The sequence below is a fragment of the Larus michahellis genome, chromosome 3 (assembly GCF_964199755.1).
Source record: "Larus michahellis chromosome 3, bLarMic1.1, whole genome shotgun sequence".
In the NCBI taxonomy this organism is placed as follows: domain Eukaryota; kingdom Metazoa; phylum Chordata; class Aves; order Charadriiformes; family Laridae; genus Larus; species Larus michahellis.
In genome coordinates this window covers 78,667,544-78,692,893 of record NC_133898.1, presented here as the reverse complement: position 1 = coordinate 78,692,893, position 25,350 = coordinate 78,667,544, and the positions used below count along the sequence as shown (strand labels likewise).

Genomic DNA, 25,350 nt, shown 5'->3' with positions numbered 1-25,350 from the left:
TCAGAATCTCTCCTTATTTAAATTACCTTTATGTCACATTTCTTCAGAAAGTCTCCTGTAGCACAGAAGTTTTTCCTCAATCGACTGGAAAAAAATATGGGATGGCTTAGTTTTGTAGCAGGGTTCAGGCAGTTAAAAATGAAGCCAGAATTCTTGCACATCACAAAGGTGAATTCAGGCCCAGTGCAGATACAAAGAGCTTTGAAATATGACTATTCACACCTAAAATTAGACTGTGTCAAGTAGTAAAATCCAAGTGCCAATCACTCTCTCAGCAAAAAAAGACAAAATCTTAACTCTTTTTTCTTTTTTTTTTTTTTTGTTGAAAGTTTTCTTTGTCATGGTCACAGCTAGAGACTTATGCCATTTTTTTTCCCTGGATTTTCTGCTTTTATTTAAAAATAAAAGATAGAACCTTCAGAGAAGCATCAGAGAAATGCCGGTGCCAGGTTCCAATAAAAAAGAAAATGTGCTGACACAGATTCTAAGGTCAGGAGGAAACAACGTGGTAATTTATTCTGACCTTTTTCAAAACACAGGGTACAGAAATTAGGAGGTAATACTTGCAATAGAAGTTATTTTGACTAAGTTTACTTTTTGGCACAATGGCAGCTTTAATTTTCTCTCACTAGATGGACTTTTAGTAGCATTTTTCCAAGGTTATCTGGTGATGTTGTTTTAAAGGAAAACATGAGAGGAAGGTAACAGGAGAAAAAAGATTTCTCAGTTTGAAATATGCTGACTGTGTACTATACAATGTCATTTGACTGCTTGCCTCAGATATAGACTCTCCCGTTTTCTGTAAGCAATCCACAGGGCAGCATTCCTCTTCAATGAAAAGCTGAAAATGTGCATTAGGACACCCTTCATGCCAAATACAGAGGACAAGAGATCTCTCTCATTCCTTTGAAGGTTTAGTATATTTCAAATAATTACAAATATATATATAGAACTACATTTATTTATAAGTTTAGAGAAAAATCTTGCACTATATACTTTTTGAAAAGCCAGAGCTCAGTCAAATGTCACTGGAATGACCAAATACATTTTAAAAAAGATTTATTTGGGCAGTGGCTTTGGATTCAGCTTTTCCAGTTTTCCAGCCCTGGAAGTTTCAGTTTTCTCAGGCATTAAAAATATTCAAGTCCTTTGCTATTTAACGATTAACATCATTGTGGAGCTTTCCTTAAAGGTAAAAAGAGAAACCATTTTCCTTGAGCTTCCCAGGTACCTACAGCACTAGGCCCACCTCGGAAATTTCAGTTCAGGGACATTTTCAGAGACTGATAACCCCTTCAAAACTGAGCGTCAACTCCTCACAGTTATTAAACACAGCTAAGGTAGTTAGAACCACCCCAATGATGATATTTTGACGGCAGGCGTCACCAAGCGGTGCTATTACATACGTTTTTCCTGTTCTCTGTGTGTGTACAACTGTTCAGCTTTGGCTACACCAGGCTCTGTGTAAAGGAAGTAAACACTTTTTTTCCAGCAGGTTTGCATGAGTAATGAAGGAGTTTGTTAACTGCAAGGTCACTTTTTACTGTAAAGCTGCCGTATAAGAAATAGGTGGGAGCTTTGGGCTGTGTCTGCCAGAGGCAGTGCTGAACAGGTTTTTTTGCCTGGGAGAGACATATATTCATGCAGGAACAAATTACACGTGGAATAGATCTGGATTATCTGTCATTCACTTATTTTCAGCTAGGGAAGCAACCACAAGGCTCCAAACAGTTGTAACTCTTCATAAGCAACAGTCACGTCAGCGTGCATTCTCCCTGTCTACTTACACGTGCAAGAGCTGTATACTTTATACCCAGTGACATGCTATGTAAAGTTTGAGAGGGCTTGAGTTAATTAAAAGAGGTAGTCAGGATCTGTTAGATTTATAATGAAATCTTTAGAGTGACAATGCAAAACCATTCTGCAGAAATCCCAAGACCTCCACATAAATGAACTCAGCTGATAATACTTATTGACAGAACAGTGGTATAATCTCATTAATATTTGCAAATTTCAATTACAGGGAGGGCATGAGCATGTTAAGTAGTCACAGTTTTCCATTATGATTGGAACAAACGCCAATTTATTAATCCGTCGTCTAATTTTGAAAAAGGTGAAAGTGTGATGCTACTGAGAATGATATATGGTAAAGCAGATTATTTTTGCGCAGATGTAATGTTGTTATTTTCTTCCTGTGACACTGAAATTCTATGTCAAACTCTGGGAGAGAGGAAAGGATAAAAAAGCATAGGCCATTCTTCATATAAGTGAAGAATCGAGATGGATCACTTAGCGTGATGAAGGCAAGCAAAGCGGTATTTCATTATTCAAGACCTGTATCTGTAGGATAACAATCACAATTGCAGTTCACAAAAAGAGGGGCAACTTTATGTGTATTTCCCAAGAGGAAGAAAAAGGCAATGAAATGCCATTTTGATCCGTTTTCTGTCAGCAAAGATATTCCCAAATGAGAAAATGAACAAATAATCGACTAGAATAATTTGACAAGAGGACTCTGTCCTCATAAGGACCCAAACCTGAACCCTCGAAGAGCTGTCTAAACATCAAAAGACACGGGGATTTCTTGACATACCTTCACATCTTCTATACAACTACACTCATATATATTAACAGAACAGTTTGTATACCAAAGTAATGGATTATTTGTGGAGTTGTATAATCTTTTTTTCCTTCTGGTTTTTTTTTTTTTTTTTTTTGTAATAATATGAAGCATTATCATACCTTTCTTATTTGCATTATTTGGAGCATATTTGTACCAAAATCTCTTGTGGAGAATCAGAACTATTATCTACCTCAACAAACAACCAAAAAAAGTCGGCCAGTTCCTAAGAAGCCAATGATTTTTAGACTAGGACAAGGATAAAATAAACCTTCTGAAGCAAACCCTGCCCTCCTTCTATTCAAAGAGCAGAACTGGTGTATTATGCATCACACATCTAGCATAAAAGCAACCATTCAGCCCCAGAAAGAATAGCTTGCAGATGTCACTGCCAGGCACAGTTTTCTGTCAATCTAAAAATAAGACATGATCTTAGAAGGAGCCGAAGAAGCTTTCTAGAAACTCTTTGCTAACTGGCAAAGGGCTGGACACATGCTGAAGTTAATAAGCCTTTTCCAACACGAGGTTGGAGCAGTTGTTAAACTTTCTTCCTAGAGCTTGCTGAAGACCTCAGAAAAGACTGACTTATCTGGGAAACCAAAGAATATCTTTTTCTCATGGTCCAGGTACGCAGCATGCTGCAAGATTTCACTGTAGCAGCCATCCTAGGTTTTTTACTTCATTCTGCTCCTGAAAGCACAACAGTGAAACACATCTGTTTTGGCATTCTTCATTAGATGTGATAAAAAAAAAAGAGGTTGAAACCACAGCCTCATCACCTATCATGGAAGATGTCACTCTGTCTCATCAGGGTGCACAGTGCAAATGGATCTGGACTTATTGTTCCTTGGAGGCAAGATGAATACGTTTGGTGGCAGCTGGTAGAACAAGGAATATATCGAACTCATCCTTCCTTTCCCTCTGGCTCAAAAAGACCTCCTCCCAGAGGAGAACAGCTCTAGTCAAGCCGAGTAAGAAGATATGCTGTGAGCTGGGAACAGTTTTCAGCTTTTTGAAATTTGATTTCAATACAGGGGAGGTTAGATCTAGCATGCCTCTAAGGCTGTTAGCAAAAGAGGGTTCAGATAAACCATAGATACACTTGCTTAAGGCCATGCTAAAAACTACTTCTGGGTGGCCTTTATCCCTAATGATCCATCAGAACAGATGGCTAACGGGTTGCAGTCCCTGCCTAGAAGCAGTGGGGTTTATTTTGTGCCCAAAAGCTGGTCCCATTCCATGGCTGGATGCCCGCTGCAATCTGCGGTTTGGAAAGAGCCTGAGGGCGAGGGCAGGGTCAGACCGGAGGAGGTGGTAGAGGACCAGAGGAGGAGCCCAACGGGTTGGCCTGGACAAGCAAGAATCATTGGATTCAATTCCACAATAGAAGAGGCTACAGCAAAAGAGGAAGCTGCAAAACTCAGGCTGGGGGGCATGAGGATCGCTGCGTGATGAGAATCAGTAACATACAAGTAGAGCAGCAGGAGAAGCAACAAATACTGGATAAACTACATAAGAAATACTTACATAAAACTTTTTCAAGACAAAGAGGTGGTAATCGTGTTTTTTCTTTATATACATGTGAAGGAATGGATTAAGGAATGCCATTGTTTGGAAAAACAGACCTGTATCTTTCACCTTGCCTAATTCCAGGTTATAAAAGGATTACTTTCTATATAGGTTTCAAAATAATCCCACATTTTTGAGTAGGCAGTCAACTACAAAACCAACAATGCAAAACAGTTAATTCAGATGCACATATCAACAATTACAGTAATACAGAACTCATATAGTTAGCAATCTATGGGTCAGATACTCAGATAATGAAAACTAAAATAACTGTCACTATCTATAAATTCAGAGATTCTTACCCTGCATTTTTATAAATTTCAGCCTGCATATCAGTGTGCTATTAACTGAACTGAGCTTAAAATTCTGTGTGTGGTTTTAAAGAAAATTTTTGAAAAGCGTGGCCTTCTGAGGATACTTGTTTAAAATTCAGAAGGCCGCCCAGAATATCAGAGTGAGTTCAGCATTAGTGTAATTTTTCAACCTGACCCCAGAGGCCTACGAGCTAAAATGCCAGCAGATTAAAATGCTTTTTAAGAACCATACTGCACTAAGCGTATGTATGACAGAGTTATACTTTGAGTTACTAGCAGACAGTATCACTTTTGAGGCAGCAGCTGACACAGTTGGGCTAAGAACAATTTTGCGATAGCCTGTGCCAAATGGTTGCAGGACCAGGCTAATAGAGAGGTCTCCATTACCGTAACAGCAGCTTCAAGGTTAGCTCGGGGGGGGGTGCGGTCAGAGTCAGGTCTGCCACCCGCTGAAAGCAGGCAAGAGGAAGGGACAATTTTGGTCAGGGTAACAGCTGCTTTTTCATAGTTTATTGGAAGCTATTGGCACCCGTACCACACTGTCACCAAACGTGTCATGATCTTTCTCCCTGGATGTCTCAACCTAACATCTGTTCAAAGTACCTTTATAACGTAGACTGAGATATTTAATAGACGCTTACACTTACTGCCACAAATGACGATGTTTTGATATAGAGGCGGTCTGCAAAGAGATTTGCAGAGCTAGGCTGTAATCTTTAGGGCTTTTTCCAAGAAATAGGCTGGATGAAAAGGCTGCATCTTCTAAAAAAAGATGCCCAAAGAAATCTCAAACTTGTGGGAAATTCTGTGTCTGCCCCAGATTTGAGACTGGCTACTAGTTCACTATCCATTAGTAACCGTTTGGTAAGAGTTCCTCTTCCTCTGCTCTGCATGACTTGTATTCATCGACTGAGAGCTACCATCCCCACAGACCGAACTGAAGGGAGAGAAGAGACAAAGGCAGAGGCACCAGAGGTGTTATGGCAGGATGCAAAGAGCAGGATGCTCCTCAGAACATGAATTATGGTTGTGGTTAGCAGACATGCTTCAGCCACACATCAAAGAAGCTCCAGGACAGCTTTGGAGCTACTTGTTTAACTATTCCTTTTTAAGTATCACAGATAAAGAAGTTAAACTTTTTAGACCATACTCAGTTCTCCTTAATCATTATATCCCATATCTAGTGATAAAATGCATTTACATTTTGATAAGTGTGTACAGTATGTACTGAAGAATAAATTAAAACTCAGTATCTACAGGTATATCATAAATAATCATACAGTACCTTTCTCAGATTTTCACTAGGGGTCTTTCAATATCTATTACTATCCTTTTGTTTTAAAATGTATTTATGGAGTTGCATATCACACATAATTTTCCAAGCATGAAGCATTTTAGGGAACTCAGTGATTTCAATAGGAAAGCAAAGTAAGTGACCTGTATGTCATCCCAACTTCCAAACCAAAGCTGAGCTCACAATCCTGGTATGCTTCATTAAGTTTCAATTTTCTACAAAATTCTTCACTTCCTTGTTGGTCAAGCCAAATAGCTCCTGGTGAATAATGAAACTGATATTTGACTATTGCCTATTTATCAGATTCAGGTCTAATCATTTTGTAGGCTGGGTCCATCAGGTTCGTTATTTATGTACTTACGCAACAGTTAAATCAGACTCCTTGAAACTCCCCTGAGAGATATCCTAAAAGCATCACTTAGAGGAAGAAATGGCTAAAAGATTTAGTTTTTTTCTTTCTCCCAATTTGAAACCACCAAAGGTATTAAATCAATGCAGCTTGCCGGAGTCCTAACTGAAAGCATTGTCCAGAGAAGGCACTGGGACCTCATGACCTTCCCCCTGAGATTCAGTCTTACCACGCACCTGGGGTCACGGCATTTGGAGGCAATTATTTTACCACTGGTAGGAAAGTATTATCTCTCTGCTAGGTGACTTTCCCCCAAGAGCACTGTAATTTATGCGTGCAACCCATGAACCACAAAACCGGTACTGAAAGATTACCATGAGAAGTAGAATCTCTCCTGGGCAACATTTTTATTTGTCAGTGCCTAGATTAATTTTCACTATTTTTGAAGTTGTGCTATCCAGCATTGGTGAAAGAATCATAAAACCTTGCAAAAGCTCACCAGTAAAAGATGAAGAAAGAGTAGAGAAGATGACTTGTAGACGTTGCAAAAGATGCCACAGTGATGCTAGACGCCAAGAAATAAAAACCCGTGATAAGGACCACTCTAAATTAATGTATTTTTCCTCCACAACTAACTGAAAAAATATTTTTGTTGTGCAATTAGTCCACTGTCAGACAATTACATATTCAAATATTATCCAACTATTCTGTGTAAGCATAATTTTCAGTTAGCTGTGAATGTCTGTATTTTAAAGCTTAAATGAGTTTGGTTTCTGAGACCACACCCTAAAAGGTTTGTCATGATTTTTTTCTGACACACAGAATACTGAATATTCTACCAAATAAGGATTTTTGTCTCCATTTTTATTCTCTGGCAAAAGTTAGTAATGTATCTTTGAGAAGTGCTAGTACCCTCACTTTTGTAAACCATATTTTTCAATATTTTAAAAACTTTTTACAACAAATGCACTGTAAATAGATATAAGCTTTCCTATAACAGTGATTTCTGGATAAACTGACCCCTGCATTCAATGAGAAACATAAGTATAAATAATGAAAAGTATGCAGAAAATTAGCTACCATTTCCTAAAACATCTTACCATGTTTAAATCTTCCACTGCTTTCAGAACATTATGGCATATACCGCCGTTAATGACTGCTTACAAACAAATATTAAGCTCCTTTTACACTATTTTCAAAAACATCATGCTGTGCTGTAGTAACACCACTTAAATCAGTGGAGTTCATTCCTAACAAGGAAAGTGAGTAAACAATGTGTATGTATTTAGAGTCATACTGACCTAAATAATACTAAGACTACATCTATGCAAGCGAATTAAATAATGCTAGGGCATGAATCCATGCCCTGGAACTGTTGGGTTTTGTTGTTTTTTTCTAAAACATAAAATCTCAGGGCAGTCCCTGACACATTTTTGATCTTGGCTACTTGACCAGCCATCTCCGAAGGGTTTCCTGGGCACAACTAGGGCACTACCCCAGCCTGGGGACCGTTCCCGAGAGGCAGGATAGATGCAGCCTGTGCTCGGGAGGCTAAGGAAGCTTAACCATATGGAAGTGGCCATGCTTAGCTGGCCTCCAGGCAAGAGGGAGGCCTTGCATCATTCAGTTTATTCATAAAAAATATAGGCAAGGAGGAGAAATGCAGCTGTAATAGAACAAAAAAAAAAAATCAAAACAACAAACATTCCAAATTTGTCTTCCAACAGTAAACATTCCCAACTAATCTGTCATTATTACTGGAATAAAAGAGACAACCCATGACAAATCTGTTCTCTCGTGTCCCTGGGGGATAAACAGAAGTGAGTGGCCAGCTTCTGTCTACCACCGTGCTGGGGATTTGCACTGTATCCCCATGCTGTGCTTTCCATATTGATCCAGTGCACTGGTGCTGATACGCTCCCGGGTCCAGAGGCAAGCTGTCTCATCCATAAGTACTGCTTACTGATACCCGTCAAGTCACATAAACAACACATATTAAACTTAAATTCCTGAAACAGTAAACTAAGGAAACTAGATTTCTTTCCAGCTGGCCATTAGTCTTTTAATCCCACATTCTGAGCCTAAATACAGTTTGGTCAGAGAACATTTTCCTCTTAAAGTTGTTAAAAAGACAAACCTGATTTCCCACTCGCTATTTTTTTTAGTTACAGCACAAAGACACTTCCTTCCCTCTTTCTTTATGTTACCACCTTAAGTCTGCCTCAGTGCATGGGCTGTATTCAGGAATAAAAAAGTAAGCAACCCTCCACCACTAAGTGCGTTTCCAAGAAAAAGTCTGGTTACCTTTCCTGTACTTTCACTTTATCCACTAGAGAAAAAAACATGGTCTACCCAAAGCTGCGGGCTCTAGAAGTGGGCGAGAGGTATTCTCCCCATCAAGAAAAATGTTTGGAGCTTTTGAAATTCTTTTTAGAAGTTGCAAAAGCAAGTTAAAAATGTTAAACATTTACAAAGAAAAACATTTTGATTAGAGACAGATCAAGAATCTTGTGTCATTGTTTTGGGGACTTTCTTGGGTTTTTACATTTTTTTTATTATTTTTACAAAAATCCACCTTATAAATGGAAAAAAAAAAGAAAAACATACCTTTTAATTGATATATTATCACAGCATACAGAAAATGTATGAAAATAAGTCTTTTCTACAGACAGCTTTGGTTTCAAGGAACTTATGTTTAAAAAACATAGATTTCAAAGACATTTCAACCAGCTTCAAGTTTTTCATGAGAGCTGACTGAAACATCTTCAAAGACAAGATTTTTGTAATAAAATGTTTTGATGCATTTGAAAGTGACATTAAAAAAAAGGATTTTTTTTAATTTAATACAGAACATTTTCAAGGCAATGCATAATAAAGAGGCATTAATCAGACATATTTACTTTGTGTAAGAGAGAAGATTGTTTGAAAGCTTAAAAATATTTTTATCTCTTTTTCTTTTTTTCCCCTCTGTTTCTCACTGAATTTTTTCCCTGCTTCCCCAAAAAGAAAAGCAGAAAAGAAAAATGACATAAGAAACTTATATGGTTGGTTGGTTGGTTCTGAAACAAACTGAAAATTTCTAGTTCGCTTTGTTACAGAAGGAGAAATATGACAGATCTCAATGACAGATAAATCTTTTCCAATCCATTTTTGTTAAAGAAATTAATTTCTGCTCAGGGATAATGCTGGTAGGCAAAGCTTCTGTCATGAAATTCATCCTTTGTTGTTTCTTGCTATTAAGTTGTGTAAGGTGGAGGCATATGAAAATGTCTCTGAAGCATCTGCACCATAAATAGTCTCCTTGATAGCCTTCAGGAGAGAAGCAAAGGCAATGACAACACTGGGACCGATACAGAAGGGAGGAAAGAGCTGTTGATTCATGTTCACCCGGATCTACCTCAGCAGCAGCCAGCCAACGGTCTTGAAGGAACTGCTGGGAAAGCAACCACAGAAATGAAACATGGTTTTAGGTAGATCTGGATGAAGATCTGTGTTTCCATTTTCTGCAGTTGCACAGTTCAACTTTTTGAAGCCCAGGTTGTTTGGCTATACCTGAAGGAAGGGAATTTCATTCTTAGGCCAGTAACCATTGAATATAGGATACTGAAAGAAGGGCTAGCAATGACACTTGTAACCAGAGCTGTTTGGTATATGCAAACTGAGAACTTCTAATCCTAGAACAAGTTGTCACTAATTCTCCTCAAATCTTTTCTACCTCTGCGTGAAAAAACTCTGTGGTTGGTAAAAAGCGTAACATTCACATTTTCTTTTTCAGGATTATTTACCAAAAAGCTTATAGTAGATTGATTTAGCCAGATTGTGCATCACCATTCAGGAGTGTAATTCTCCACCGGAAGACAAATAAAGGCATGTTGTTTGACTATACTGATAGACTCTACACTCATAGACTTTTTTCCTACTGCAAATCTGTTTTACTTTACATTGGAGATTAATCCTTTTACAAAAGGCAGGATTGTGAAATCATAAATAGGAAGGATTTGCTGACACCTCTGACATTATTTATACTTATACAGCAGTTACAAGGTGAGGACACGCAGCAGCAAATTATCTAAAATAATTTTCCCTAAATCTTACTTCTGACATCATGCCACAGTTAGCTCCACCCAATCCAGTCAACTGTCTTTTCAGCATCAAAAGTTGGTATTAAAAAATGGTGTATCTATTTACTGTATCAAATACAGTGTTGTATCAAATACTCCTCTGCTCTACTGTCGTCTTCTGTTTTCCTAAAGCTCCACATTGCATTCACTGATAATCTTTCCTGGTTCTTCAATGTAAGACTGTAGTTGCTTTTTCAAGTCTTAACAGGAAGATCTTGACTGTGATTGTAGGTGACACTAGCCTGTAGCTGGCAAAATATCTTTCAGATTCATGTTTTTCGGGACATAGTGTAACATTGGTTTTAGATACCGAAGTGAGGATTCATTTTGTTTTCTCCTTTTATAGGATTCACTTAGGGGTTTTTGTTTCGTTGTTTTTTGGGGTTTTTTGGGGTTTTGTTGGGGGTTTTTTTGGTTGGTTTATTTTTTTTATATTTTTTTGGCAGTACTGGCTATTATTTATAACCTTGGGTTTAAAACATTCTGCAGGAGAACCATTGGACCCTGCTGTTTTACCTTCAGGAAACAGTTTAACCACTCTCAGCTGTTTATTGTGCTGTCATATCTTCCTCTGTATCTTCATGGTCAGAAAGGACGAGCAACCACCAAATCTCTGCTGGGCTGAGGAAACCAGACAGTAACAAACTAGGGCACTACGCAGATTTTGATATTAAAAGAAGAAAAATAAATAAATATGTACACACGTGTACACACACAGATAAATGTGTATACAAATACACACAAAATCTGCTAGGGCCATCTGGATTTCCAACATGGGAAATTATTATTTTCTGGCTTTTGTCTTCTTTTGAAACTCCCATCCTATCGGTATGTCAGCTTTAGTTACTTCTTCCGTGGCCACAACACGTTAGGTAACTCAACTTTCATAATTTTATTTTTAACCTCAGTTGCATTTATTTTTATGTTTTACTTCTGTCTTACGGATGTTTCATAAAAGAGTACTTTTTTTCCTCTCTTAAAAAAAAACCAGCAAAACACATCCTTACATATTTTCACTTCATTTTGCCATGTCTCCACCATTTCCAACTTTGTTTCTGAGTTCATTTCGGGTTTTGCCAAACTCAAGTTGTGCCTGTACATCTGGCAAAAAGTCAAGACCTTCTGTAATAGCATCTGGTAAGAGAAAAAATAAAAACAAACCTGACTGCACAGAAACCAGGATGCAGTGTAAAATCGTTTCCATTGATGGGAACTGACTTGTCTCCCATGAGATGCCAGTTTTCTAATGCTGTCATCATAGCAGCAACACCGGGTTGCAAAAGGAGGTTTTGATGTAGGTTGGAAGTCCGTCAGCTAGTGCAGAAAGTTTACATGCTACTGAGCAAGCTTAAGTACCTGTTGTACAGGACAAATCCCTTGTTCGATGGCTCATTTTCCGCTTAAGCCTACATAGGATTAACCTGCTAATATTAGTATTTCCTTTACATACTCTTAAAGAAAAATAGCTGATATATATATACATATATCGATTATTAATTTGTTCGTGAAGTCCTTCTACCAATCATTTTTAACATTTGAGGACATTTATTAGCGATTTGTGCTGTCATATAAAATCCTGTCATCCCTTGGTGGACTCTGAATACGTATCTGCTATAACACAGTCTAACAGTTTTATTTATGGCGGTCCTTTGGAGACTCCAGCAACTGTACGCAGTCAAGATTGTTCAAGCCATTATAATACATGATTGTATTACAGTGATTTGAATGGATAAAAGATCTTTCATATCCAAAAGAGAAATGGATTGATAGACACTGTTCTGTAACATATCAGGACAAATGTGTTACTTTAATCGCCCCGACAAAATGCTGTATTTTCTCAAGAAACACTGTTGCAAGAAACAAGAGGTGTAAGGAATAAAGGTGCTAGTGCACAAAAAGTACAGGAATTACATTTTTTTTTTTGTAGTGTGAAACATTCTATATCAACTCAGGTACCTTAAAAAGTCTTAAAAATGTCTGGGGATATTCAACAGCTTAAACATGGGGGCATTCCTTCAACTTCCTTCCTTGAAAAATGTCTGGATCTTACAAAATTGTCTATTAAAGTCTACGTTATGCAGCATTAGTTCCTGATATTATACCTAGAGTTCACTTTGTGGTAGTCCTTCATTATAAACTTCATCCTTCACATTTTATCTACAAAAGTTAATTTTTATTAGGAATATCAAACAGTACAGCTGTGCAACTCTTTTTAAAACAAGTAAAGGCTTGCAGTACTTCTAAAGTATACAAAACTTAAAATAGATAAATAAATAAACAAATATTTATTTATTTAAAGCTCTTGCCCTAGAAGTTAAAAATTAAAGATGGCCGATGCTGAAAATATTTAATAACCACAAATTTAAGCATTTGAATAAACTTGGAAAAATTATTACTTTTCACGGTCATTGATCACGAAAGCATCTTTGCTCAACAAAACAGGTGACGAGGCCCCTTTGAGGTCAGCACATGCTTAAAGACTAATATTTATTTAAGGGTTTTGCTGATGTGAATCTTTCTGCAATTACCATTTCATCTGATTGTGTTAACAATGCACGGTAATGCTTGTTTGTTCAGGAAGAAATTTTGTGCTTACAGACTTGTAACACTTGAGAGAGAGAGCGTGTGGAGTTAACACGGTATTCATGCGACAGGACAGAAGTACTATTAAGTGATATTGCCAGGCTGGGCAAACCAAGTGCATAAATAATACAGAAAAACACAATCTTGATAGCAAATACTGTCTGGCCATTTTCCTTAAAAAGATTAAATGTTCTGCTCTTGATTCTTTCTTTAATTTGCATGCGTTTGTATTCCGAACCCAAACTATACTAAAATAGTTTTTTCTTGTATATCCATCTTTATGTCATTTAGCCAGTAGCATATCATTTCAATCTGCTTGCTTTTCTAGGAAAGATCATATTTTCAAGGAAATGTCCTGATTGAAGTAAGAGAAAATTGAACACACCACACACACACATGCACACACGAAAACAAAGCGCAGTTGAGACTAGACATAGGCCAGTGATTGATATTTTAAGTTGCATGTGACACTCTTTCCTTGTTCTGTTGCACTGCATTTAGATATTGTATGGCTCTCCAGACATGCTATGCATAATTTTACATACCATCTGCTTTACATGCCAGGTTCCATATGTACAATGTATAACCTAAAACCAATATTTTGATTGATTTGAGCTACAGTGGAGGCTTTTGTTCTTAAATTGCTGGATAGAAGAATATAGTCCTAAATAAATTATCTGACAAATGTGTTCTAGGATTAACAAACAATTAAATTTATTTTGAAAAAGTTTTTAAAGGTGTAATAATTACAAAATTCAGATCACTTTCAACAATCCTACTAATATTGCTTCCTAAATTCAAATACTGAGAGACCTGTAAACACCACCATTCACTTAACAACTATAGCAATACAATGGCATAAACACGTTTCGGAGTCAGGCAATGGACAGCAAAAATAGTCTAGAAAAAGAGATATGTGAATAAAGATGAACAGCACTTATTCCTCAAAACAGGATGAGGTTTATAAAGACCCTAAAAGTGAGTAATGGATATTCAGAATCATGGCCTGGAGATCCCCAGTACTTCATTATCTGCCTTCTTTCAACCCTGTTTTAAATACCCAGATCTTATATACTCTTCAGTTACAGGTAAGCCTAAAAAAACCTGAATTTCTATTTTGGAGATGCTGTCCACAAGAACATCTGGCTGCATTTCCATATGCACGTATGAAGAATAAGTATTGGAACACCAAAATTAAAAGAATACAGAATTTCAAATGATGGATCTCAGGACAAAACTGAAGATTTATGCAAATATATATATCCTCATTTTTAGAACCGCTCTCTTCATCCAAGCAAGCAAAGAGGATTAAGCATTGCTTTAGACCTTAAAAAAAACACCACCACCCCCTCAAAAAAACACAGTCCAAAACTCTTAATATAGAAATAATCACCATGTTTTTTACATTTGGCTTGAAATGAAAGTATAATCAACATAAATAGATTGTGGCATCACAGTGTGTTAGTAAACAGCAGATAGAGTGGAGAATACAGGAAGCAACAAAGCAGCTCAAAGAAAATTTTTCTCCATTCAATGTCCCATAAAATACGTACCCTTCACCTCCATATATAACACATGATAAAATAAACATTTGAATTCACAGGGAAATTAGAAAGGAACCTGTAATATGACTTTTTAAGAAGGAGCTTTCTGTCTTCCCCATGTAATTGCAAGGAGAGAAGAGATAACCAGTGAAGCATTTGTCCATTTTACAGGTTTGTTTTTTTTCGTTGTAACATGAACATTTTAATCTGCTCACAGTTAAGTATCAGTGGCACGTTCAGTTCAATTCAATGACAATTCTACCAGATGCCTACAAATAAAGATGAATAAGAGATGCAGCACCTTAAACTTTTTTTATACTTGCCTATTAACACACACTTATGCTTAGAAGGGAAACATTACTATTGGACAAAACCAAGGTTATTTTTCTTATCAATGTAATAGTCACGTTCTTCACAGAGTACGGGCATAATTCCTATACTTGTTGACCACATACAGCATTTTCGGGGTTCTTTCAACACTCAGATTTGAAAAAAAAAAAAAAAAAGTATGTCTTCACACTTTCCTTTTTAAGGCACTCCAAACAATTGAAAGTGGTTGGCCAGGTTACAGGGACTAGCTTTTTCTCTTTGAACATCAATATTTTTATTTGGTGTTTCTTTATATATCTGACTGCTCCCAATCTAAATACTGCACTGAACAGAGGATGTTCTGTGAACTAGAACTTCCATTTGCTAATGGATTATTTTTGCATAAAATCCTCCTTGTAGTCATATTAATATGTTCATTTTAATTATTAATCAGAAGCATTCTTTCTTATTTGTGTCTGTGTTGTGAGAGAGTTCTTAAAAAGGGGATAAGGAACTAATGTACATTTAGATTTTTCTCCTCCCTAGAGGGAGGCTGTTCATGAGTTAAATGCTTACGCAACACCTTCCCTTACTAACTGTACTACATTTCTCTTGTTACTTCTCTATTGAACCTTTCTGGGCCTGATCCACAGGCCGATGAAGTCAATCGGAGCCCATCCAATTGTCTCAGTGGTCTCCCTCTGCTTCCAACTTTTTAGTGAGAAAAAAAGATACACAACACCAGAAAAGTGTAAGGTACTAATATGGTAATACTTTATAATGTCTATGGGGAAAACAATCAGCTTCAGTCCATCTTGATATCAAACATGTCAAGAAATCATTCCAGTATTTCTCCACTGCAAAGTGGGAATGAAAATCTAGAGGATGTTTCTGACACAGTGCAGCTAATCTCTGGTTAAAAAACTGTATTTTAAAAATTAAGTTTCTTTTATACATCTTCTCACTTTGCCATCTCTCAGCCTTCTGTCTAGTCCCTTTCATTTGAAAAGTATTCGGTATTGGCCAGAACCTGCTTCCTCTGAAGTCAATTGGGAGTTTTGCCATTGACTTCAATGGGAGAGTTATCATACCCAAGATGCAAAACACAGTGAGCAAAGACATCATTGTCAAAGTAGACATTGTAAAAGTAAGAAAAAAAATATTAAATTATTTCACAAAAACCACTTAAAAATCTTCAGCAGTAGTCAGCTTTTCTATATGTTTCCCACAAATCGCACCAGGCGATAGGAGAACAAAAAAGCCCCTTGCCCGGTGGCCCTGGCATTTGATAGCCGGAGTTGAACCCCAGCCTGCTGGGAGCCAGCCGTGCGACACCTGGGCGAAGCAAAGCCACGCACTCTATTCGATATCAAACATTTTGCAAACATTAAGCTTTCCCTAAGGGACGAGGGGTTTTGCCCCCGGAGCCCCCTGCAGCGCACGGGAGGGAGCGGCCGGGACGGGGAGCGGGCAGGGGAGCTGCCGGCAGCCTCTCGCCGCCGTGCCGGTCACCGGCCGGGGCTCCGCTCTCCTCCCCTGGGTGCTCCCCTCCGCAGGTGAGGTGCCCGGCAGAGCTCCCTCTCTGCCCGGACGGCGGCACCGCGGCTCCCGAAACACCGGACGGCGCTGGCAGCCCCCCCGCGGGACCCAGGAGGGGAGAAGCAGGGCGCAGTCCCCGGGGCGCGTCGGGGGCACCGTGCCCTTCGCGCCCCGGCCACAGCAAAGCGCGGAGCGGAGCCGCCGAGAAGGGAACCCCCAGCACGGCAGGGCACCCTCCACACCTCCCCCGTCCCCGGGGGACCCCGGCGCGGCGAGGAGCCCCGTTACTCACCGCCGTGCTGCAGGCGGCGACCCGCAGCGCGGGCGAAGAGCCCCCGCCCCGGCCGGTGCCCACTGCGCTGCACAGACCCCGTTCCTCGGCGCCCACATCCAAGCCCCGGCCGCGCAGCCTAAAAGTCCTTCTGAGGAGCACCCGGCGAGCCCCGCCGCCTCCTGCCTCGGATCGCTGTCATCTCCCCTCCCCTCGCCCTCCCCCCCCCGCCCCCCCGCCCCGCGCCCCCCCCCGGCGGGCGTTATAAAGCGGTCCCTAACCCGTTAGATCACGCACCGGCAGAGGTGCCGGTCCTCGCCGCTACTTACCGGGCATCCTTCAGAGCGGCGGGCGGGCGGGCGGGCGGGAGCGAGGGAGGAGGAGGAGAGAAGGAGGGAGGGAGGGAAGGAGGGAAAGGGGGAGGGAGGGGGCTGCGCGGCGCTGCGCTGCTCGGCAGCCTGGGCAGCTCGGCAGAGCGCTGCGAGTCAGCGAGTGAGTCCCTCCGTGCGTGTGTGCGGACTGCTGGGCACCGGCGAGGGGAGGCTCAGGCAACCGAGGGGCGGCGGGAAGCGGCGGGGGAGTTCAGGGGGCGCAGCCCGCCCAGCGCGGCGCGGCCAGGTGCGGCCCGGCGCGCCCCCGGCCCCGCCGCCCCCCGCTGCCCCCCGCCGCCGCGGCGGGAGATGCCGGGGAAGGGGTTGGGGGAGGCGCGCATCCTCCCCGGTGGCACACGCGCCGCGGGCGGGGAGGGGGGTGGGGGGGAGGGATTAAAAATAATGATAATAAAAAAGCCCTATCACCAGGAAAGAATAGAAAAAAAAATACAGTAAAACTCTGACTCTACTTCCCGGCCGAGGTTTGAGCCCCCACCCCCACCCCGCCCCAAAACTGCGGTCCCGCGGCAGCGGCGCGCTCCCGCCGCGCCGGGAGCCGCCACCGCCCGCGGTGCAGCGCGGCAGCAGCTGCCGCTGCCGGTAGCGCCCAGCTGGGAGCCGGAGCCTCTCCCCGCGTACGCAGGAGCCTCCCTCCCTCCTTCCGTCCCTCCCTCCCTCCCTCCATCCCTTCCTCCATCCCTCCCTCCACAGCCCGCCGAAGCGGGCAGCGCAGGCAGGTGCTGCCGAGGGAAGGGCAGGGCAGGGCCCTCCGCCGGCGCTGCGCGGGGGTGCAGCGGACCCTCCGCGGGGCAGCGGCCGCGCTCCCCCAGGCACCGGGGCGGCGCTGGAAGGCTGGCCGGGCCGGGAGACGGCTGGAGGGGATGGAAAGCGAGGGGCGGAGAGGGGGAACCGGCTGCCCCGGAGCGCTGCCGGCGGGGCCCCGGGAGGCAGGGGGCGGCGGGATGAGGAGGCAGCGGTGCGGTGAGGGAGCGGTGCGGTGCCCCACGGCAATGCCCGGCAAACGCCGCCGCTTCCCCCCTTGCTCGGCTCACCTTCTGCCCGAGCGGAATGACCCACGGGAAGGGAGCGAGGATAGCAGTGCATCGTTACTGCCTGGCTTCGTGTAGGGGGGGGGGTGGGGGGGGGGGGGGTGGAGAGCAGGCAGAGAAGGGAGGGAAGGCATAATTATAACAATCACACGGAAAAGGGTGAAAAAAAAAAAGCAACACGCACACCAAAAAAGCCCGTTCTCGGGAGAGAAATCAAAAATAACCACCACAGCACTGAAAGTTGCTCGCTTTGTGATTTGCATTATAACGCTGCCGCTGCCGCCTGGCTCCTCCAACAGAGCACCCAAGAAACATGCAAGATGGGCGAGAGGGAGTTGGATACTTTTCGTGTGCTTTCCCTTCCTGCCGGTAATTCTCTCTCTCTCTCTCTCTCTCAAACTCCCTTTCAAAAAAAACCCCACCCCAAACCAAAACACACACGTACCCCCCCCCCCCCCCCCGGTGCTGGAGAGGTGGCTCCAGGGGGTGGTTTCTGAGTTGCAAGTGGAGTTTTCCGGGGGCCTGTAGAGGACCCCGACCCCTGCGACCGTTCCACCGGGCTGTTGGGCCTCCGGGTTTGGCACGGCAGGGAGGGAGGGAGGGAGGGAAGGAAGGAGCCCGGGGGGGCAGGTAGTGCCCAGCGGCGGCGGAGCCGGCCCCCGGTACCGCGGAGATACCCGCGGAGGCCCGCGCTGCGCTCCGCCGCGCAGCTGCTCGCCCCCGCCAAGCGGGCGTGCCGTGACCCCGCGCAAATCGCGCCGGGCGGCGCGGGGTGGAGCGGGAGCCGCGGAGCGCGGCGCAGCGCCCGAGTGTGGGGGGCGCCGGGGAGCGCGGGAGGCCGCCGGCTGCTTTCCCTCCCTCCTCCCGCTGCGGAAAGCAAGATCAGTGATAAGTGGTGCTGTTTTCGGAAAAAAGATTGGATGAGATCTAACTTTTATTTACCAACAATTCATGCCCCGGTGAAAAAAAAATAAAATAACACCAAACCTTAACCCAGATTACCCAGATAAATGTATCGAGCCGGAGGTAGCGTGGCTGTTTGCCAGACCTATGATCCATTAACCTCTTTAGCTCATTGTTGGCAGGCAACAATAGCACATGATCATATTCTTATATTTCAAAGACAAGCTATTTTCTTTTCAAAGTAAACACCCCTCTCCTATGTCGCAATTAAAAAGGGTCTATTCAACAATGAAAGTAATAAGAAAGAAGTATACTGTGGTCTTTTTGCTACCTTGTGTTCATTTTATGAGTAAAAACATTGTGCCAAGCTTAAGGTAATATGTGCAAAGGTGGACAGCAGCATATGAAAAATTCTTATTTTATAACAAGGATTTTGGATAATTTTACCTTCACCATTTAATTATGTATTATGTAGACCATGTGTCGTCTAAAGTTTTAGTTCCGGTTCTTTTACAGAGAGAAACCAAGCAAAACCCAACATAATCAAAATTAGAGTATGAAAATAGGATATACAGGGCCCTTTTTTTGTTCCATATATGTTATAGATGTATACACACATAGATGTGTATGCCCTTTAATCCAAATACATTCTGTCTGAAATCATATATTCATCCATAAATGTGTGCACGTGTACATGCTATATATGTACATACCCATTATATATATAACATACTTCAAAATCATTAAAAAAACAGTATAGAAAACGAATATAGAAAAGAAGCAAAGCTAAAACCACAGCTCTCAACCCCCTGCCGAGCGCTATAAAAAATTGCTACCTCTTGGAGGAAAAGTCATAGAATCACTGATACAGAAAGAATATGAAAGTTATACCTCGCACCTTTACACAAGCAACTTAGTTAATAGAAATACATCTGTGGAAAAGTACAATGTTTTGTGGGTTTTTTGGCATAGGATATTTTGACATTAGGCTGTGGTCCTAATAGCCATGTTCCAAAATACTTGTTTTGGAAAGTCTACATTCAGAGAAGTTGAATCTGTCACTGCAAAATCGAGCTGCCTGGTCTGGGAGTGGAAGAAAATACGTGCAAAAAAGGACACCTGATGCCATGAGGATCTGGGGAAAAGGAATGGCAAAGGTGATGGGGATGGGGAGTCGGGCCACCTGGGTGACAACAGTGAATACAAGAAGCTGGTATGTTACAGGGGAAACTGGGCTTGGAAACAAAATGCCACCTCAAGTGAAGGAGACAGTATGAAAGAAGACCTTCATCTCGTTTCTTACGGTCAGGCTGTGCTGTAAAACACATCCCATTGCTCATTAGGGGGTGAGGAGTGTAGGGTAACACCTGCATCCTCTCAAGACCTCCACACATTGCTTCTAAATCCTCTGTGGCTTAGGAAAAGTCCTTCTCCAAAAAAACCCCATGAAACTCTGGGAAATGCTAAAAAATCTAAGTTCACGGGACTCACCTACTTCCTAGAGAATCTTTGTTCATTTTTTTACCCCAAGGAGGAAGGTTTTAGGGGTATTTCTTGTCACCCTAACTGACTCCTCAGACATAGTCAGCTGGCACTGTGCCATCTTAGCCCAAAGAAAGAAAGGCCCAAGACTCTTTGCTAGCTATTTTATGGTTTTAATCTGAGAAAATGAAGTCTTGATCCCATTTTCATTAAGATCAGTAACAAAATCAAGAAGTGACCGATACATTAGCAGAATGTTTTGAGTGCATGAGACTGTCTGGCTTCAAGAGCAGACGTTTGGGATGGGAAAGAGATGTAAATCTACGCTGTATAAATAGTGTTAAATTTAGGCTATATTTCAACCTGTTGTGGCAAGAGTAGTCGTTAATAGCTCAAAAATGAATGAGTGCTTAGCGCTACTGTAGATAGCCTGTTAAATATTATATTTTAGCTGGTTGCTTTTTCACTGTGTTTTCTTCACTAAGTCCAAAGTGTTTTCTCCTGACTTGAGAGTTGCCTGTTGTGGTATGGGAGAGGTATAAGGCATCACACCTTTTTTGGATATGTTGTGTAGGATAATCACATTGATATTAGCTGATGCAAAAGTGTGAATTTCCTGGCTACCCAAGCTTCCCACCTTTCACGTAGTACAAAAATAGCTGATACTTGGTTGCCATTACTTTAAGGAAATACAAAGCTGAGCCCTCTGTTCTTTAGTAAAGTTCTTTTAAAGTGTATTTCTTTTTCTACTACAAGGTATATTATCCAGCAGCTTTATTGCACTCATTTTCAGTACTGTAACTTGAAGAAGTGTTTATCATTTATTACAAACAGGCTTTGATAATAAAATAAAAAACAAAACGTGTCATTCTCTGCAAAAAAGCAAAGCCAGCAACAATAGATAGGAATGGTAAGATTGAAACACCCAGCCTTTATTATGCTTCTGATACGGCTGCTTTGGCTTGTAATCTCGTTGACCCCTTAAAACCAAGTGAGCTTTTTGGTACTCAAGAGGGTTTTCTAAGAAAGTCAAAATGATGGAGAAAATGACACTGATTGGTACAGGATGGCTACTCTTCCTTATATCTTGGTAAGGAACCAAGATGGTAGCTTGAAATGGTGGTGTTTTGACAAAATATGCAATTCAGTTCGCAATCCAACTCTTGACCATTAAAAGCCATGCTGTTTTGTTGCACATGGACACATGGTCTCAGCTGCTAAAATATAATGTAGCTAATGGTAATAGGAATATATTCTGCCTGCATTTTCAATTTAGAATTCAAGTTTCAGTAACAGTTCTGGTAAATAGAGTGTCACTTTATTTGTTAAACATCTGGTCTGTCATAAAGGTATGTTTTATGTAATCATACCCCAATTTTTCAAACTTGAATTTTGTTTTACCTGAAGTGTCTGTTACCGCAATTTTTTCTTAATTTATGGCAGATAGATAGCCTTATTTTTTGAAAAAAAAAAAAAGTGCCCTTCAAGAACTTAATAAAAAGTTAAGGTGTTTAATGATCTTACAGGATCATGTAAACTCATGTATTACAAGAATAGATACAATTTTTAAGAAATCTAACTGATATACTTCTGTTAGGTTGGAACTTGCCATCATAACCCACTAAAAACATGCTTCGCTGAATCAGTAAATACTATATTTTTGAGCTGTCTGCATATTATTGACTTTTCCGTTTTCTGCAAAGCATTTTATCAGAAGTCCCCTCCCCCCATTGTTTTCATGCCAGAAAAATCAATTCAAATCTTAGATATACAAAGCAACAAAGGTAATCTAACCTTGATTTATTTCAGAATTCATACCATCTCCTTCTTTATTTTGTTGAAGCTCTGCTTTACAGGCTTACCTGCAGCACCTCAGAGTTTTGACAACTCTTTCTAAATATACAGGAAAACATACTAAAGCATAATAGGTTGAGAGGCAGCTTGTTTAAAATCATAGTGAAATGTGACTAGCATGTTAAAGAAGGACTTTCATGTTGGGAAAAAAAATAAACCAAAGATACTAGGCTTAGAATCAAATTTTGTCTTCCAATGTCCGTGTATGATTCCCTTTAGGAAGGAAAAAAAAAAATTACATGCAAAGACCTAACATTAATTTTGATAGAAGATCAATGGATATGTACGGTTATTTGGTCACTGGGTAGCCATACTAGTCACCATTTTCCCAGGTTTATGATATTTTAGTCTTCTGTTCAGTTCCAAATTGACATACAAGGCCTACTGGCTCTTGTTTTCCATTCAGAAAAGCATAGGGAAAACAGCTGAGGTTTACATATAAGAGGAATAACTCTCAGCTATTTTACTGCCCCTTCTGTGTTTCTTCCTGACATTGTCGTTATCTTACACTGCTTTTAGCTTCGTATAAGTTTGCTAAACTTCAGTGATTCGACTTGAAATTCTGTATGCTGCTGGAGCTCTGCCTCAGGCGTACCTGACAAATGGCTCAGCTATATCCAAGAACAAGATTGAGGGACATTATTTTATTTCTTGCTAATGCATTCCTTGTAATACGTGCTTTTTAAGAACTCTAGGACCTGCAGGCAATGGAGAAGAGACTTGTAACTTGGCAGGGTGATAAGTATTAGTTTAGTTGAGGACCCTTTGGAACCTTCCTAAAAAAATCATTGAGTTTTTTCCAGTTTGTGAACGCTTGAATGCTCCGTTCACACATGCTAAATAGCAGTTTATTATAGGTGCAGCTAATTGTGTATGTTTAGCTGTTCTCCGGCCAGGTGTATTAAGATGTTGCCTGGTTTTGTCTCTCCCAATGCTGCTGTTTTTAAGCAAGAGAGTCTGTCTCTCCTCTGCTCTTCATTTGGTTAGAGCCAAAGCTGCACTAAGGAGGCTGGTTCAGCTGAGCGCAGGAGTGCAAGAAGCCTTCCCTGGTTTTCTTGGGACAAGGGAGCTGGCAAAGATGAAGTGACAGGCATTTCCATGGTAAAAAAGTGTGGGAGAAATACCTGAGACCTGGGAGGAACTGGTAAGGAAGAGACTGAACTCAAATGACTAACTGCTAGGTGCAGGAAAGGAGCATGGGAAGAGACAACAGATTTGTCTGTGTGGTAGTCAGATGGGAAAACTATGTGAGAAGTTTATAATTTGGATATGCTGATAAGGAAAAAGAAGAAATCTAAATACTGAAGACCGTAGCTGGCTAAGTGAAAAAAAGTCAGGTGGAAGCAGGCCAGTGAAGATGTGAAGATGAGAATGAAGTCCCAGAAGTGGGGGAGAGAGTGAGAGAACTGGAATAAGACACGAAGGCAGAAAAAGAAACAGGAAAGTCTGTAATACTAGAGCATACTGCTGTGCAGATCTTGGAAATGAACCAACCACCCCAAACCTCAGTGTTTCACTGTTATCAATAAATATCTGTGAAACCTGTTGGCAAAGTGTGCTCCTCACTCTCCCCTGGTGCTGCTCTACCCAAGGGGTGACCATCTGTTGCCATTGTCAAGCCTGGCATTAGCTCTACTGGCAGAAACATATCCCGTAGGTCTAACTTTCTGACTTCAATGATGAATCTTGTTGGTATCAGGCCATTTTTTGAAATATTTATGTCCAGTCTTTTTTGAAAAATAGAAAAGGCATGGAAAATGGAAGGGAAGGGAAAGAGAGAGAGGAAGGAAAGAAGCGGACCCTCTAATTGTTATTACAATACAGTGTTGCTGTCATGTATTAGACAACATTAGAAATGAAGTCACCTTTACTAACTCCATTCCTCTTCTCCTTCCCTACTTGTGGATATATGTTATAACAGAGTTTAAAATTATAAAACCATGTAATATTTTTTCTTCCTTCAGCATAGGACGTCTATCATTGCAGAAGATGAGTCCTGCTCAATGACTAAGCAGCTGTGTAAAGTTTTGTTTTATCATAGAATTATATAATGGTTTGGTTGGAAGGGATCTTTAAAGGTCATCTAGTCCAACTCCCCTGCAATGAGCAGGGACATCTTTAACTAGATCGGGTTGCTCAGAGCCCTGTCCAACCTGACTTTTAATGTTTCCAGGGATGGGGCATCTGCCACCTCCCTGGGCAACCTGTTCCAGTGTTTCACCACCCTTATTGTAAAAAGTGTCTTCCTTATATCTAGTCTAAATCTATCCTTTTTTAGTTTAAAACAATTACCTCTTGTCCTATTGTAACAGGCCCTCCTAAAAAGTGTCCCCATCTTTCTTACAAACTCCCTTTAAGTACTGAAAGGCTGCAAGAACTTGTCCACAGAGCCTTCTCTTCTCCAGGCTGAACAACCCCAACTATCTCAGCCTGTCTTCATAGGAGAGGTGCTCCAGCCCTCTGATAACTTTTGTGGCCCTCCTCTGGGCTCGCTCCAGCAGGTCCATGTCTTTCTGGCTGAGGGCCCCGGAGCTGGACATAGTACTCCAGGTACTCACGAGAGCATAGTAGAGGGGCAGAATCACCTCCCTCGACCTGATGGCCACGCTTCTTTTCTCACAGCCCAGGATACCATTGGCTTTCTGGGCTGTGAGCACATATTGCCAGCTCATGTCCAGCTTTTCATCCACCAGTACCCACAAGTCCTTCTCAGCAGGGCTGCTCTCAATCCCCCATCCCCCAGTATTGAAACCAGGGGTTACCCTGACCCAGGTGCAGGACCCTGCACTTAGCCCTGTTGAACCTCATGAAGTTCACATGGGCCCACTTCTCGAGCTTTTCCAGGTCCCTCTGGATGGCATCCTGTCCCTCAGGCCTATCAACCGCACCACTGAACTTGGTGTCCTCTGCAAACTTGCTGAGGGTACACTCGATCCCACTGTCTATGTCATTGATGAAGATATTAAACAGTACTAGTCCCAATACGGATCCCTGAGGGACACCTTCTGTCACCAACATCCATCTGGACATTGACATCCATTACCTTCTGGATGCAACTCTCCAACCAATTCCTCATCCACCAAACAGTCTACCCATCAAATCCATATCTCTCCAATTTAGAGAGAAGTAGGTGACTATGTCAAAGGCCTTTTATTTTCATTGGCCTTTGAGCAGATCA

The 25,350-nt window shown here is 41.6% G+C and overlaps 1 protein-coding gene across 3 annotated transcripts in view; it reads right to left on the bottom strand.

The window, feature by feature from the left end:
- Window positions 1-17,566, bottom strand: part of HS3ST5 (heparan sulfate-glucosamine 3-sulfotransferase 5) — a 197,975-nt gene extending 180,409 nt beyond the window's left edge. For 2 of the 3 annotated variants that reach the window (XM_074580914.1, XM_074580915.1), the window contains exon 1: window positions 16,843-17,566. The gene's annotated coding sequence lies outside the window, so the exon portion shown is untranslated. Of the gene's footprint in view, window positions 1-16,534; window positions 16,720-16,842 lie in introns of those variants that run through there. The other variant, XM_074580916.1, reaches the window with a different exon arrangement.
- Window positions 17,567-25,350: the final 7,784 nt, after the last annotated feature.